This window comes from Symphodus melops (assembly GCF_947650265.1).
Source record: "Symphodus melops genome assembly, chromosome: 21".
Lineage (NCBI taxonomy): Eukaryota > Metazoa > Chordata > Actinopteri > Labriformes > Labridae > Symphodus > Symphodus melops.
In genome coordinates this window covers 20,669,526-20,682,025 of record NC_136711.1, presented here as the reverse complement: position 1 = coordinate 20,682,025, position 12,500 = coordinate 20,669,526, and the positions used below count along the sequence as shown (strand labels likewise).

Here is a 12,500-nt window from a genome sequence, read left to right as displayed (position 1 = left end):
CCATGAGGGAGATTCATCGGCTGATCCTTCAGCGTGTCTTTAATAGAAACATCAGTCTCTCTCTGGATTCTGCTGGACAGACTGATCTGTCCTCTTTTACACCATCTGTCATGATTTAGTATTTTTAGCAGCATTGAAGTCATAAATAAAAAGGAGAACACAGGAAATGTTTTTATAAATCTGGTACAGTGTCAGTCTGATGGCGGCATGATGACCAGGAAGTGAGACACACTTTAACTCCCCGTGATTCTTCATGGCTTCCTCACGGCTCTCCTGTGAGCGCTGAGCGTGATTATCTTCACGCCTCCGCCGCCCAGATAATACGTCTTAATATCATTTCATAAACGCTCTCAGCACATATCTGGAGACCACATTAGGATGAAATTGCTTCAATTTAACACAGTTAGAGCGTCACCGCTGTTTATCATCTGCATACTAAAGCCACATGCATTGATCATGATTAGTTGAGATGAATGGTGTGTTCAAAGGAACGTCTTCAGCGTGCACGCACCGAGCTGTGTGAAAGGACTCGCAGGCTTTATTACAGCGAGCAGCAACGATGCTTCAGCGCTTTCACAGGAAGTCACGAGAACACGGCAAACAAAGATGTTCTCCTCCGTCAATGAGAGCTGAACATCAGGACCTGGAGCCTTCTCAGGAAGCTCTGGTTCAAGGAAGGGCCAGCAGCTTGTCCCTTCAAAATAAAACTCAGTCTTCTAAGGTGAAGCTGCTCCTTTGTCCCTTCAAAATAAAACTCAGTCTTGTCCTCAAGTGAAGCTGCTCCATTGTCCCTTCAAAATAAAACTCAGTCTTCTCCTAAAGTGAAGCTGCTCTTTGTCCCTTCAAAATAAAACTCAGTCTTCTCCTAAAGTGAAGCTGCTCCATTATCCCTTCAAAATAAAACTCAGTCTCCTCCTAAAGTGAAGCTTTGTCCCTTCTGGGCCTCCGTACATGTGTGACTGTGTCTGCAGAGACTCTGTCCTCTGACTGGATTTGACTCTTCTGATTTGTTCTGGTTTACTCGGGACGTTTGTGGGCGGAGCTGGTGTTTCCTCCAGCCAATGAGAGTGCAGCAGGTGAGTTTAGGATACAGCTCAGTGATTGGAGGAGATTCAAAGCGGTGAATATGACGGACGTGGACGTAGCAGCAAAGAAGAGAAAATCTAATCAGAGTGAGGAGAAACAGCGAGAGGAGAAAGCTGCTTCTAAAACCAGGCTGAACCTCGTGTTGGACCTGGAGCTGCTCTACTTCCTGTTGGACAGGAAGCTGATGAACAGTGTAGCTACGAGCAGTAAAAGTCCACACTACGTCCTGAATATATGCAGAGGATTGTAGATTTGTGTCAGATGATGTTTAGTGTTGATATGTTTCCCACTGTAAAGCTTTAAATACCTCGTCAGTGTGTTACGTCACACGTGATGTAAGGTTTACAGAGAATCTCACTTCCTGAGAAAAAAGCCAGAAAGATCCACGACATGTGAATTAATGTGCTCTCAGGAAACCTCCAGTCAGCGAGTCTGCAGAGGAGAAGCAGCTCGAGACACATGAACAGAAACCAAAGGAAGTGTATGAAAAGTTAAAGCCCTGAGCGATAAGAACCCTGGAACAGGATGTTCTGCTAGCTTGTCTGCAGGAAAGAGAAGTCTTGGTTTCATGGAGACATCAGCAGGGGAATCCAAAGAAGAACATAAACAAGGAGCCAGCATCTGAATACTGCTCCTCTGAATCCTTCCTCTGCTCAGCTCTGAGAGACGGCTGAAGCAGAAAGTGTGAAGCAAACAAATCTGGATGATCAAAATGCCCAGACACACCCACATCCACACCTGCAGGAAGACTCAGCAGGTAACCAGCATGTGATTGGACTGTGGGAGGAAGCAGGAGAGAACCCACGCCATGCACGGGGAAAACATGCAGACTGCACACTGAGAGGCTGCTGTCAGACAGGGATTCAAACCAGCAACCTTCACACTGAGAGGCTCCTGACAGACAGGGATTCAAACCAGCAACCTTCACACTGAGAGGCTGCTGTCAGACAGGGATTCAAACCAGCAACCTTCACACTGAGAGGCTCCTGACAGACAGGGATTCAAACCAGCAACCTCCACACTGAGAGGCTCCTGACAGACAGGGATTCAAACCAGCAACCTTCACACTGAGAGGCTCCTGACAGACAGGGATTCAAACCAGCAACCTCCACACTGAGAGGCTCCTGACAGACAGGGATTCAAACCAGCAACCTTCACACTGAGAGGCTCCTGACAGACAGGGATTCAAACCAGCAACCTCCACACTGAGAGGCTGCTGTCAGACAGGGATTCAAACCAGCAACCTTCACACTGAGAGGCTCCTGACAGACAGGGATTCAAACCAGCAACCTTCACACTGAGAGGCTCCTGACAGACAGGGATTTAAACCAGCAACCTTCACACTGAGAGGCTGCTGTCAGACAGGGATTCAAACCAGCAACCTTCACACTGAGAGGCTCCTGACAGACAGGGATTCAAACCAGCAACCTTCACACTGAGAGGCTGCTGTCAGACAGGGATTCAAACCAGCAACCTCCACACTGAGAGGCTGCTGTCAGACAGGGATTCAAACCAGCAACCTCTTCACTGAGAGGCTCCTGACAGACAGGGATTCAAACCAGCAACCTTCACACTGAGAGGCTCCTGACAGACAGGGATTCAAACCAGCAACCTCCTCACAGAGAGGCTCCTGTCAGACAGGGATTCAAACCAGCAACCTCCACACAGAGAGGCTCCTGACAGACAGGGATTCAAACCAGCAACCTCCTCACTGAGAGGCTCCTGTCAGACAGGGATTCAAACCAGCAACCTCCACACAGAGAGGCTCCTGACAGACAGGGATTCAAACCAGCAACCTCCACACAGAGAGGCTCCTGACAGACAGGGATTCAAACCAGCAACCTCCACACTGAGAGGCTGCTGTCAGACAGGGATTCAAACCAGCAACCTCCACACTGAGAGGCTGCTGTCAGACAGGGATTCAAACCAGCAACCTCTTCACTGAGAGGCTGCTGTCAGACAGGGATTCAAACCAGCAACCTCTTCACTGAGAGGCTGCTGTCAGACAGGGATTCAAACCAGCAACCTTCACACTGAGAGGCTGCTGTCAGACAGGGATTCAAACCAGCAACCTCCTCACTGAGAGGCTCCTGACTGACAGGGATTCAAACCAGCAACCTCTTCACTGAGAGGCTGCTGTCAGACAGGGATTCAAACCAGCAACCTCCACACAGAGAGGCTTTGAGCGTCATGACGAGCACATAGAATCTGCAGCTTGACGTCCTCTGTTCTTGTGGCTGAGCGCCGCGTGGCGTGGGCCGTACAGAGCGTGTGCAGGTATGAACTTCCTGTGTCTATGAGCCAGTCACAGGAGGGGGAGGAGCTGCCGTCCCACAGGCGCTAAGTGCTTGACTGGCAGGATGCCTGAGAAGGGACAGAGGGCGGGACGTTTGACCTTCAGCTGCTTCCTGGTTGTGATGTAATGTTCCTTCATTGATGTTTTAAACGTGTGCAGACGTCGGCGCCGCGTTTCCTCTTCTGTCCACTCGTGTCAGAGCGAGCGGCTGGCTGCGGGTCAGCTCGGAGTTGGATGATCGTAGCACGCTGTTTTGACACACCACACTTTAATGTGGCTGCACTGTGTGAAGATGAGGCTCCGTGACATCCTGGCTGCAATGCATGATGGGATTTGCTTGTGATGATGCCGCTGTGTGCTCGCGCACACGCAGGCCGTGTGAAAGGAGCTAATAAAAATGTTTATAAACAATTCTCCGTGGCAGCAGGAGCAATTCATCTCCCTCTGCCTCCACCTGACACACACACACACACACACACACACACACACACACACACACACACACACACACACACACACACACACACACACACACAGGATGAGTCATCTCTGCTGCATTTAAAGCAGATTTATACAGTGTCATGGTGGAGCTGCGAGAAGCTCCAGCAACACCCACAACAAATAAGTAGATCCAACAAACGGAGAGGAGGCGCGGCTCTGACTCTGGAACAGCGAGCACGCCGTTTGTCCGCTGAGCACATGGTGTGCACGCTCTCTGGTCAGTCGCTGGCTCGGACTGGCCGTGTGACGTGGCAGAGCTGACAAAAGAGAAAAGGAAGTGAGTGATTGAGATATGAGTCAGACGTCATAAAAGTAGACGTGCGGTCACGATGGCGCTCAGGGACGGACCAGGCCGGGACACGCTCGGAGCAGCGACTCTGAGGACGAGCTCGCCAGCTGAAGGTCTCAGGACGGACAGTTTTATTCCCTGCATGTTGTGGAGGTGTTCCAGGTCCTGTTAGCTCATCAGCTGCAGCGTCTGTACGCGCCCATGACGTCCGACTCTCTGTGAATCAGACACACACGCCATCACCGCCGCCATCACCGCCGCCATCACCGCCGCCATCACCGCCGCCATCACCGCCGCCATCACCGCCGCCATCACCGCCGCCATCACCAGTGAAGGTGGTCATTCTGAGAGCTACGAACGAGTCTGACAGGAAGACAAACATCCAGACAGGAAGTGCTCCATGTCGGTTCTTCTGTTTACAGTTTACATGACATCTGACTTATTCAAACAACAAACAAACAACAAACAAACAAACAAACAACAAACAAACAACAGCGACCTTCAGGGACAAACTACAAATACAAAGCACTTCAAGATAACACTGCAGACAAACTGTGTGTGTGTGTGTGTGTGTGTCTCTGTGTGTGTGTGTGTGTCTCTGTGTCTCTGTGTGTCTCTCTCTGTGTGTGTCTCTGTGTGTGTGTGTGTGTCTCTGTGTGTGTGTCTCTGTGTGTGTGTGTCTCTGTGTGTGTGTGTGTGTGTGTGTGTCTCTCTCTCTGTGTGTGTGTGTCTCTGTGTGTGTGTCTCTCTCTGTGTGTGTGTGTGTGTGTGTGTGTGTGTGTGTGTGTGTGTGTGTGTGTGTGTGTGTGTGTGTGTGTGTGTGTGTGTGTGTGTGTGTGTGTGTGTGTGTGTGTGTGTGTGTGTGTGTGTGTGTGTGTGTGTGTGTGTGTGTGTGTGTGTGTGTGTGTGTTACTGTGCTGGTTAGGACTAATGGCTGCTCCTCCTCAGCTCTCTGTGCTGACAGGTTGCAGCAGGTAGATGTTTCAGTGTGTGACGTGGAGCTCAGCCTGCAGCTCGTCTCCTCTGGCGTCCCGGCCCGGCCCGGCCCGGCCCACAGCCTGAGCGGGCCGGCTGATTGATGGCTGTAATGGGGCTGTGTGTGGACACGCTGAGGGGACAGAAGCATGAGACTGGAGGCAAGAGGAGAAATAATAGGCGGAGAGAAAAATAACAATGTGAGAGTCAGAGCAGGTTCAACAAGGTAAACATCTCAGACTTAAAGATGGAGGCCGTCTCTTCTTCTCCTGGAGCTGCAGCAGCACACCTCCATCTTTAATGTATGGACTCTTATCTAAAGCCTCTGCACTCACACTCTCACCACCTGCACACCATGTCTCCCTGCTGATCCAACAGCTGATTATTCTCCATCCCACCAGTCCGGAGCCCTCAGGGGCTCAGAGCCTTTCTTTGCAGCCCACAGAAGAAGCTGTGACTGTGGCGGCGCAGCAGTGCGTCTCTTTGGACGGTCTCCCTGGTTAGAGTCCGAGCCCCCCTGTGTCCCCCCCCTGGTGTTACACAGGGGGGGGACACACCTGGAGCGTTGAGTCGGAGTGCTGGTCTTCATGTAGGACCAGGTGCAGTCCAGCATGCTGTCCTACGCTGTGTCTCAGTCCATGGGTCCTCATGCAGCTGATGTCAGAGGATAAACTCCAGACTCAAAGATGGCGTTCCTCGCTGCGGACTGGATGACACACGGCGTGCTGGTCGTCCCTCTGTGTGTGTTTGTTTCTCTGCCAACACTCCTGTAACACTCGCCGGCGCTCATGGTCTAAAAGGCGGAGCAGGAAGGTGGCTGGCGTGGAGCGGCTCCTTGAATTCCCTCTCCTTCTCGTTGTCTGTGTTTGTCAGGAAACAAACAGATCGATGGACAGCCTCAGGTTTGCCTTGAAAAGATAAGAATGTCTTTGAAGTGGATTGAAAATGGCTTTGGGATTTTAAAAGGCGCTCCGTCTTGTTTTTTATTGATCATCCTTTTAAACACACGCCCAGCGGCCAATTATGGGAGCAGCTGGTGGCCGTGGAGAGACGCAGAGGGAGGGGCTTCAGTGACATATTACTAACTCATCAGCCTCTTCTTGTTTTACCCCCGGGGGCTTCAAGGCTTCCTCCTCTCTGTTTCACAGCCCGCGCTAATAAGCTACCATTAATTACAGAGGAGAAGAAGAAGTGGAGTTCTTAGAGACGCCAGGTGAATGTTGAACGTGTTTATCCCAGAGCAGGATGGACAGAGTGTTTCCTCCTCATGTTAAACGTGTGATAGTCACACCTGTACACACCTGTTACACACCTGTACACACCTGTACACACCTGTTACACACCTGTACACACCTGTACACACCTTTACACACCTGTAAACACCTGTACACACCTTTACACACCTGTAAACACCTGTACACACCTTTACACACCTGTTACACACCTGTACACACCTGTAAACACCTATAAACACCTATAAACACCTGTACACACCTGTAACACACCTGTTACACACCTGTTACACACCTGTTACACACCTGTACACACCTATAAACACCTGTACACACCTGTTACACACCTGTACACACCTGTACAAACCTGTACACACCTATAAATACCTGTAAACACCTATAAACACCTGTACACACCTGTACACACCTTTACACACCTGTACACACCTGTACACACCTGTACACACCTGTAAACACCTGTACACACCTGTACACACCTGTTACACACCTGTACACACCTGTACACACCTTTACACACCTGTACACACCTGTACACACCTGTTACACACCTGTTACACACCTGTTACACACCTGTACACACCTTTACACACCTGTACACACCTTTAAACACCTGTACACACCTGTACACACCTGTTACACACCTGTACACACCTGTACACACCTTTACACACCTGTACACACCTGTACACACCTTTACACACCTGTACACACCTGTACACACCTGTACACACCTGTACACACCTATAAACACCTGTACACACCTGAACAGTGAGCTCTGCGCAGCTCTTTGTGGATGGATGGCGTGCAAGCATCGCTCATAGTCTGACAGAAAGCTGGAGCGTTCCTCAAGGGGCGGAGTTGGCGGCTGGCGGCGTGCACGCGCCGTGTAACTCAACAGTGAGACTCTTTCTTTCAGTGTTTACAGCGGCGTTTCTCCAACGTGTTTGGAGACAGACGTCTGACTTCGAACTTTGTGGGATTTAAGGAATAATTGAGTCTGGAATCCCTCTCCATGTGGGATCATGTCCCAGCTGCAGGTCCAGGACTGACGCCTGAAACGTTTGCTCAGACGCTGGCTCTTTTTAATAAGCAGATTTCACACTAATGAAGCTGTTTTCCTGCACATGTTCCACCTGTCCTGATGAATGCAGGCGCCCTGCAGCAGCTCCGACCCGGAGGAGCGTGCAGCTGTAATTGGTCACAGCAGATGAAATGTGGTGCCCTTTTCAGAGCGACAGCGTGGCAGGCAGAGCTCTTCTTTGATCCCCTGTGCAGTCTGATAGGACCTTATTACTTTTTGCTATGAATGCTGGGAGCTGTTTGCTCAGCGCTGTCACTTTTCTTCTTCCTCTTTTATTCCCGTATCGATCCTTCCCGCTCCCATTCCAGAACTTACTCTTCATTCTCAAGCTTCACTTCCTGTTTTGTGCCTTTGATGCTTCCAGTCTTTCATCAGCTTTAACTGGATGAAGCTTTTCTCCCTGTGTCTTCAGTCTCACCTGTGTCTTCAGTCTCACCTGTCTTCAGTCTCACCTGTGTCTTCAGTCTCACCTGTGTCTTTAGTCTCACCTGTCTTCAGTCTCACCTGTGTCTTCAGTCTCACCTGTCTTCAGTCTCACCTGTGTCTTCAGTCTCACCTGTCTTCAGTCTCACCTGTGTCTTCAGTCTCACCTGTGTCTTCAGTCTCACCTGTCTTCAGTCTCACCTGTGTTCAGTCTCACCTGTGTCTTCAGTCTCACCTGTCTTCAGTCTCACCTGTGTCTTCAGTCTCACCTGTGTCTTCAGTCTCACCTGTGTCTTCAGTCTCACCTGTCTTCAGTCTCACCTGTGTCTTCAGTCTCACCTGTGTCTTCAGTCTCACCTGTCTTTAGTCTCACCTGTCTTCAGTCTCACCTGTCTTCAGTCTCACCTGTGTCTTCAGTCTCACCTGTCTTTAGTCTCACCTGTCTTCAGTCTCACCTGTCTTCAGTCTCACCTGTGTCTTCAGTCTCACCTGTGTCTTCAGTCTCACCTGTCTTCAGTCTCACCTGTCTTCAGTCTCACCTGTGTCTTCAGTCTCACCTGTCTTCAGTCTCACCTGTGTTCAGTCTCACCTGTGTCTTCAGTCTCACCTGTCTTCAGTCTCACCTGTGTCTTCAGTCTCACCTGTGTCTTCAGTCTCACCTGTCTTCAGTCTCACCTGTGTCTTCAGTCTCACCTGTCTTTAGTCTCACCTGTCTTCAGTCTCACCTGTGTCTTCAGTCTCACCTGTCTTCAGTCTCACCTGTGTTCAGTCTCACCTGTGTCTTCAGTCTCACCTGTCTTCAGTCTCACCTGTGTCTTCAGTCTCACCTGTGTCTTCAGTCTCACCTGTCTTCAGTCTCACCTGTGTCTTCAGTCTCACCTGTCTTTAGTCTCACCTGTCTTCAGTCTCACCTGTCTTCAGTCTCACCTGTGTCTTCAGTCTCACCTGTCTTTAGTCTCACCTGTCTTCAGTCTCACCTGTGTCTTCAGTCTCACCTGTCTTTAGTCTCACCTGTCTTCAGTCTCACCTGTGTCTTCAGTCTCACCTGTGTCTTCAGTCTCACCTGTCTTCAGTCTCACCTGTGTCTTCAGTCTCACCTGTCTTCAGTCTCACCTGTGTCTTCAGTCTCACCTGTGTCTTCAGTCTCACCTGTCTTCAGTCTCACCTGTGTCTTCAGTCTCACCTGTCTTCAGTCTCACCTGTGTCTTCAGTCTCACCTGTCTTTAGTCTCACCTGTCTTCAGTCTCACCTGTGTCTTCAGTCACAACTGTGTCTTCAGTCTCACCTGTCTTCAGTCTCACCTGTGTCTTCAGTCTCACCTGTCTTCAGTCTGACCTGTGTCTTCTGAGCTCATGTGTGTGTCTGTGTTGAGTCACTCGTCTCTCGGCTTCTTTCTTCTTGGTTTTCTGGACCTTTTGATTTCTTTCAGTTTTGTTTTTTGTCTTTTTAGTTTAAAATAAATGATGATTTTTTTTCCGCCCTGCGGTTTCAGGCTTTGATGTGAGGAGTCTCCTCCTGCTCACATTCAGTCCTGATCCTTTTCTCTAACTTGCTGTGTTCTCGCTGTCCGACGCAGCCGTGGACTCAGGAGCTTGTGGTTGACATTCAAAGATCCAAGTGGCAGCATGCAGTCCTTAAAGAGCTGTGTGTCCCTCCAGGGCTACCGTAGAGACACACAGTTAGCTCGAGTAAATCCGTCCCAGCTTAGACACAGAGGACTTACTGAGGCTCACTACGGAGTCACAGAAGGGACAGTAAGCCTCAGGTTTGAACCCTGCTCTTCAATCATGAGGGACCCTGTTTGAAGTCCACGTGAGCCCGTGTGGGGTCTGGACCCTGAGACTGGGGGAAGGCTGAGACGACCTGTTTTATACTTCATTCATTCCGATGTTCGTCTTATCTCTTTTATATTAGAGCTCGTCTTTTGTTTCCACGGCGATCAAAGAACGTGACCAAAGACTGTAATGAGATGTCACGGACTCATCATCTGAGACACGGCTGAATAAGTGATCAGGGTGTGATCAGGGTGTGATCAGGGTGTGATCAGGGTGTGATCAGGGTGTGATCAAGGTGTGATCAGGGTGTGATCAGGGTGTGATCAGGGTGTGATCAGGGTGTGATCCGGGTGTGATCAGGGTGTGATCAGGGTGTGATCAGGGTGTGATCAGGGTGTGATCCGGGTGTGATCAGGGTGTGATCTGGGTGTGATCAGGGTGTGATCCGGGTGTGATCCGGGTGTGATCAGGGTGTGATCAGGGTGTGATCCGGGTGTGATCAGGGTGTGATCCGGGTGTGATCCGGGTGTGATCAGGGTGTGATCCGGGTGTGATCAGGGTGTGATCCGGGTGTGATCAGGGTGTGATCAGGGTGTGATCCGGGTGTGATCAGGGTGTGATCCGGGTCAGAGAGCACGGTCCTGACTCTGCAGGGAAGCTGTGGCTGCAGGTGAAAGACACACAGGAGCTGCACTCTGTGTACTGCTCTTCATGCTTTGCATTCATGGCATGTCAGGAAGATGAATGTCAGTATAAAAGCGTGCTGCCCTGTTATGCATGAATAATGTGGTTGGTAGATTTCATTTAGATGCTTCGGCCTCGCCGCCTCGCCGCTTGGAGTCATTATTGAAATATAAACGCTTGGAACATGAACGTATGCACACAGGAAATATGTTTGAAGCCACACGTTTTCTTTTCACGCTCGTGCTGCGGCGCCGCCCTCGCCCGCCTGCCTCAGATGAGCTGTGACAGGTTTGATAGCGGCTGTAAAGTCACTCGCAGGTCTTTGATTGGCTTCATTTCCATAGAACATCAGCAAGTCTGCAGGAGAGCGAGAGGCGTTCAGGAGCATTTGCATTTTACACGCTCGGTGCGTCAGCGTCATATTCAGATCAGGAGGAGAACGCCGGCGGTTCAGTCCGACATCGTCCCTGTTAGCGTGAGACCTGTTGCTGTGCAGAGAGAGGAGGAACATACAGCACACTGACACGTAAACTAGAGGAGGACTCGCTATTTCACCTACAGACATAATTAACCATCATCACGCCTTAAAAAGCGCCGTGGCGAGACGATGGCGAGATACTAAAATCCTCTTTGTCAACAATTAAAACGAAGAGAGAGAAAATGATTGGACATGACTGACGCCATCGTTCCAAGAGTGACCGTCCAATAAATGTCCGTCTCCTGAAAGTATTCGAGGGTTAGTCGTTTCCTCTCGTCTTCCTCTCTCGCTCCGTCGTTCTTCTTCGTCTCCTCGATCACGTAATTAAAACGTCTCTTTCCAGTGGCGTGATAAATGCACGTGGCTGTCAGCGAACGCCTCACACCACACCGCTCATTTCTCTTCTTTCTCTGGCGCCTCTGTGACGCTCACACGTGTGCGTCACAGCTAACGGAGGATTACAGGACGCACATGAAGACACTGGCGACGCCCCGAGGCTGCAGACGAGTGGAGAGGGAGACGAGCTGCTGCCACAGAGACAGTGGACATGTTTCCCCCCAGCTCGTGCTACATGCATGAAGCTAACGTTAGCAGAGCTGCAGGTCAAAGGTCATCCTGAGACTTTCTAAAGGTTCAGTCATTGAAGATGTTCAAAGGTCAAAGGTCACACCAATGTACAGGCTTTACATTGTAAAGATATGATGACATCATACTCTCTGACCAATCGTCTTGTCTTCATCTGGTCACCTGTTGTCTTTGTCCATCCTGTCCTCTGAGTTTCATGTTAATCCATCAGCATGAAGATCGCTCAAACACACAGCGATCACGTCTCCATGACAACAACAGGTACCCCCCCACACCCCCCCCCACCCCCGATCAGAAGCTGGCCGGTGAGGAGCTTTGCAAATTGCTTTCAAGTCCTTCCACTCGTGTCGTTGCAGCGTTTGAGAGAAAAGGAGGGATTATATTTGGACTCCTCCAGACTGAGAGCACGATCGCTGCGAACACGACGACAGCAGGACACGCCGCGGCGAGTGGCGCGTTCCGCTCGTGTGGTTGAAGCGAGTGGTGCTGCGATGTTTTGGTCACGTGAAGAAGTCGAGTCCTGGAGAGAAACAGGAAGCTGCTGATCAGGATGTTCAACCTGCCAAAGAAGTTTAATCTGTGAGAAGGCAGAACAAACCTGGGGGAGGGGCTACTGCCCTTTGTGATGTCATGAAGGGGAGGGGCTACTGCCCTTTGTGATGTCATGAAGGGGAGGGGCTACTGCCCTTTGTGATGTGATGAAGGGAACATCTCCAAACGGCCTGTTTGAGCAGGCAGAAGACGGAGAGGATGGACTTGTCTCATCACGGGGGGGTTTGGAGACAGATAGAGACTCATGTTAGAGGGACATGGAGCAGAGGATTCTGGGTAATATGGGACCTTTAAAACAATGAGGTTAACCGAGTGCAGCGATGAATCTGCAGGGTCTTTGGGGTCTGGGGGGACTCAGGTTTTAAAGTCAGTCTGTTGGCTGGGGAGGTCCTGCCGAGGTGCCCTTGGGCAAAGCACCGAATCCTGCCCAGCTCAGGGGTCAGCTCCTGTGTGTGTGTGTGTGTTGATTTGTCCCCGGGTTGCAGCGTGAGAAATGTGTCACAGTTCATTTGGATGTTTCTC

General features: G+C 50.5%; 3 protein-coding genes across 3 annotated transcripts in view; 1 reads left to right on the top strand and 2 right to left on the bottom strand.

The window, feature by feature from the left end:
* The window catches only part of LOC306842343 (transmembrane protein 100-like), a 234,037-nt gene that overhangs the window by 14,212 nt on the left and 207,325 nt on the right, over positions 1-12,500 (bottom strand). The gene's annotated exons all lie outside the window — the stretch shown is intronic.
* Positions 1-12,500, top strand: part of LOC306842333 (glutamate receptor ionotropic, delta-1-like) — a 79,072-nt gene that overhangs the window by 16,146 nt on the left and 50,426 nt on the right. The gene's annotated exons all lie outside the window — the stretch shown is intronic.
* Positions 1,525-12,500, bottom strand: part of LOC306842335 (uncharacterized protein) — a 131,972-nt gene continuing 120,996 nt past the window's right edge. The window contains exon 10 of the mRNA XM_079372522.1: positions 1,525-1,535. The gene's annotated coding sequence lies outside the window, so the exon portion shown is untranslated. The remainder of the gene's footprint in view (positions 1,536-12,500) is intronic.